Consider the following 5,129-nt stretch of genomic DNA (forward strand, 5'->3'; position numbering starts at 1 on the left):
TTAGAAATCAGATGAATTCTTCTTCAAATAAGCAATCCGATCAACCCTTCTTAACTTTAAATCGCTTATTGAATTCACAAAAATGGCAAGAGGGCAGAATGGAGGCTTAACCCTTCCTTTTTATACCCTTCTTTTTTTGTGAAAGGCGGCTAAAAATGGCCTTCATGTACATGCATACATACATATTTTAATTCATGTATGTTATATATATATATATATATATAGCCTTCATATATATATATATATATATATAAACCATGCATAATAACACATTTTGCGACGTGCATACACACTTTTGCAAAAAATTTCACATATTAACATGATCAAATGTAACAATTTATCATGCTGTCACATAAACATTTAACAAATAAGCACATATTAATTACCTTGGGTGATAACCAGGGTTCAGTTATCATATTATTCACCTCTCAAAAGAATTTCGTCCCGAAATTCCTTTAATCAAAAAGCCACGGATATTCTGATCTCATCTTTGACTCCAATTCTCATGTCGCTTCTGGTCCTTTGTGAAACTTCCACTGAACCTTAACCAAACTTATCTCTTTGTTTCTCAACACCCTGATCTTTTGGTCAATAACGGCTTTTGGTGTTTCCACAAAGTTCAGCTTACTGACTAATTTAATCTCTGGCATCGGTATAGCTAGATTCGAATCGGCCAAACATTTCCGCAGATTCGATACATGGAAAGTGTTGTGAATCAGACTCAGTTCTTCTGGCAGCTCTAACTGATATGCTACTGGTCCAATTTACTTACATATTCTGAACGGCCCCACATACCTCGGAGACGACTCCCTTCCATGGCGAAACTTTCAACATTACAAAATCACCTAGACCAAACTCAATCGGTTTTCGACGATTATCAGCATAACTTTTCTGGCGATCTTGTGCTGTTCTGATTCTTTCACGGATCTGTTTAATCTTTTCAGAAGTCTCTTGGACAATCTCAAGACCCGTCAACTGTTTTTCACTTACCTCGTTCCAACATAACGGCGTTCAGCATTTACGTCCATACAATACTTCATACGGTGCCGCTTGGACGCTGGAATGGTAACTATTATTATATGCAAACTCTATTAATGGTAAATGATCTTCCCACGATCCTCTGAAGTCAATAATACAACTTCTTAACATATCTTCGAGAGTCTGGATAGTTCTTTCACTCTGTCTGTCAGTTTGCGGATGATAAGTTGTGCTTAGTCGAATTTCAGACACCAAAGCTTTCTGCAACCCTTCCCAGAACATTGAAGTAAACCGACTATCTCTATCAGAGATAATAGATAATGGAACATCGTGTCTAGTTATAATTTCTTTAATATAAATATGTGCCAGTTTTTCTAAAGAGTACTTCTCTTTTATTGGCAAAAAATGCGCAGATTTAGACAGACGATCAACAATTATCCAAATTGCGTCATACCCTCTTGGAGTTCGAGGTAATTTCATAATGAAATCCATTGTAATGTGATCCCATTTCCGTACAGGTATCTCCGAAGATTGAAGATTTCCATACGGCTTCTGATATTCAATCTTAACCTGTAGACATGTCAGACACTGTTTCACATACTTAGCTATGTCTCTTTTTAACCCGGGCCACCAATAAAAAGGTTTCAAATCTCTATACATCTTATTGGTGCATGGATGAATAAAGTATCGGGACTTATGGCTTTCATTTAATATAATGTTTCGACTATTTCCAAAACATGGTACCCAAATTCGCCTTTGAAAGCACATTAGTCCTTCGTCATTCAGTTCCAAGGTTGAAATCATCTTACCCAACCTTTCTGTCTTAACAAATTCTTCTTTCATAGCTTCTCGTTGACATCTCTCAATTTCCTTACGAATGTCAGGGACCAAATTCATTCTCATTGCTACTGTTTTAATGGTTTCACTTCTTTCTTTTATGCTTAAGGCGTCAGCTACCACGTTTGCTTTTCCCGGGTGGTATAGGATTTCACAATCATAATCATTAACCTGTTCAATCCACCGACGCTGTCGCATATTTAATTCTTTCTGGCTGAACAAATGTTGCAAACTTTTATGATCAGTATAAATCTGACACTTTGTTCCCAGAAAATAATGTCTCTACATTTTCAAAGCAAACACCACTGCAGCTAATTCCATGTCATGAGTTGGATACTGCTTCTCATGATCTTTCAACTGTCTTGATGCATAAGAAATCATTTTTCCTCTTTGCATCAGAACACATCCTAACCATAACTTTGAAGCATCCCTGTAAACCACAAAGTCTTCAGATCTATCTGGTAGAGCTAATATTGGTGCACTGCAAAGATGATCTTTTAATAGATGAAAAGCTTCTTATTGTTCTCCTTCCCACTGGAATTTAATGTTCTTCCGAGTCAATTTAGTCAATGTCACGGCTATCTTAGAAAAGTCCTGAATGAACTTACTGTAATAACCGGTCAATCCCAAAAAGCTTCGGACTTCAGAAGGATTTTTTGGAGCTTCCCATCTTGCAACTGCTTCTATTTTTGTTGGATCTACTTTTACCCCTGTTTCTGAAATGACATGACCCAGGAATTGGACTTCTCTTAACCAGAACTCACATTTAGACAACTTGGCATACAGCTTTTCTCTCTTCAATAATTCTAATATCAGACGAAGATGTTCTGCATGTTCTTCTTCAGTCTTTGAGTAGATAAGAATATCATCAATAAATACAATAATGAATTTATCAAGATATTCCTTACATACCCTATTCATCAAATCCATAAAGGTTGTGGGCGCATTAGTTAAGCCGAATGGCATAACTAAGAATTCGTGATGCCCGTACCTAGTTCTGAATGTTGTTGTAGCGATGTCTTTTTCCCTGACTTTTAATTGATGATATCCCGATCTTAAATCAATTTTGGAGAAATAACTTGCTCTCACCAATTGATCAAATAAATCATCAATCCTTGGCAAAGGATATTTGTTCTTGATTGTCAACTTGTTCAGTTCACGATAGTCTATACACATTCGAATAGACCCATCTTTCTTCTTGACAAATAAGACCGGAGCACCCCAAGGTGAAGTGTTGGGTCTAATAAATCCTTTATCAGTCAGATCTTTCAACTGTACAACCAATTCTTTCAATTCAGATGGAGCTAACCGGTACGGTGCCTTTGCTACTGGTGCAGCCCTTGGTACGAGATCAATACGAAATTCGATTACTCGATCCGGCGGTAATCCAGATAAGTCTTCTGGAAAGACTTCTGGATATTCATTAACAATCGGAATCGATTCCTCTTTTTCTTTCTCTTTCTTCACATCAATTACGTATGCCAAACATCCCTGGCACTTCTTCCGAATACTTTTCTGAGCTTTCATCACGGTCAAAATACTGGTATGGTGATTCTGGCGATCACCATAAATAACAACTGTTCCTTGGTTTGGCAGAAGAATTCTAATCATTTTCTTATTGCAAACAATACTAGCCTGATACTTTGCCAACCAGTCCATACCCACCACCACATCGAACTCTTTCATTGGCATAGGGAATAAACGAATCGGTAGTTCACAGCCCTCAATAACAATAATACAGTTATTGAACATACTAGTAACAGTTTTCTGACTATTAGCAGTATCAACTACTAATTCATCATCAAGTAACACAGAATTCAAGCATGCAGTTTGAGCAAACGATGGTGATACAAATGAAAAGTTTGCACCAAAGTCAAATAACACCTTAGCATGTATAGAATTCAGAAGGAAGGTACATGTTACTACATCTGGTGATGCATCTGCCTCATTCATTGTCATCTGGAAGGACCGTCCTCGCGCCCCTCCTCTGTTTACCGTTGGTCTTCCCCGAGTACCCGACGCATTACTCCTAATTGTTAGCTACAAAGTTCTTAACAATGGACAATTCGGTCGAATATGATCCGGAGAATTGCAATTAAAACACCTTCGATTAGCTGGGCAACTTCTGGACAAATGACTTGCTTCACCAACTTTCTTGGGTCCATCTTACACTCACCTTGATGAACCTGTCGACATTGTGAGCAGATTTTCTCACCTATCTTCTGCTTAGGTTTGTTATCATATCTTATTGTTTTTGGCCCTCGAAAATTAGACGAAGGCCCATCTCATCTTCTCTTTTCCACAATCTTTCCTTCTGACTGCCGATTCTTATTTCGTTTTGTTACTTCGGCCGCATCTACCGTCAATGAAAAGGTATTGGGGTTCATAGCAATAACAAATTCTCTGATTGAGGGTTTCAAACCCCAAATATACCTTTCTATCTTTCTGGATTCTGTTGAAACGTAGTGTTCAGCAAAACGAGAGTATTTAATAAATCTCTCGGTATACTCCCGAACTATTCCATTTCCTTGTTCCAACTTTAGAAAATCTTCTTCCATTTGTCTAACAGTAGTTTTAGGACAAAACTGATTCTTAAATCGGTCCACAAATTCTGTCCAAGACAATGATTGTAAAACGTCGGTTCTGGCCGATGATTCAACTTCCCACCAGAACAAAGCATTTGATTTAACACAGAAACAGCAAATCAAACTTTATCTATTTTCGAACATCGAATGGTGTTGAACACCGATTCCATTTCTTTGATCCAGCACACGGCTTTCACTGGATCCCTTTCTCCAGAAAATGTTGGTGGCTTGCATGCCAAAAACATTTTGATATCTCCCTCCTTGTTGTAAGTAACCGGTATCGAGGGACGAACTTCTATTCTTTTTGTTTCTACCCTGGCTGGTACTCCCATGATAGAAGTCAGAGTTTCCCGCAACTTCTCCATTTCTTCAGCCAACATATCCCTGGTTACGTATTCAGGATGTGGCACTGATCTCTCCTGAACATTCCCAGAATGGGATTCTTCAGATTTAGAATGAATTCCAATTTGGCCTCTACCTTGAGACTGGCTTCTTCCTCTGCCTTGTCCCCTTGGTCTTCCTCGACCTCTGATTCCAGATGTGCTAGTCGGAAGATTAACAAGCGATTCTTCCCTTTCTTCAGACTCTGGACGAGCCGTTCTTTCAGATCTTCTAGTTCGATTAGACATATGCGGATTTTAATGTTAATAATCACGTATTCACATTCCCAATATAATGAAGTATTTAAGTTCAGATGTGTACCTGTAAATTCATAATTACACTGGCCAG

The sequence above is a fragment of the Cynara cardunculus genome (assembly GCF_001531365.2).
Source record: "Cynara cardunculus var. scolymus isolate 2C chromosome LG 1, CcrdV1, whole genome shotgun sequence".
Taxonomy (NCBI): Eukaryota; Viridiplantae; Streptophyta; class Magnoliopsida; order Asterales; family Asteraceae; genus Cynara; species Cynara cardunculus.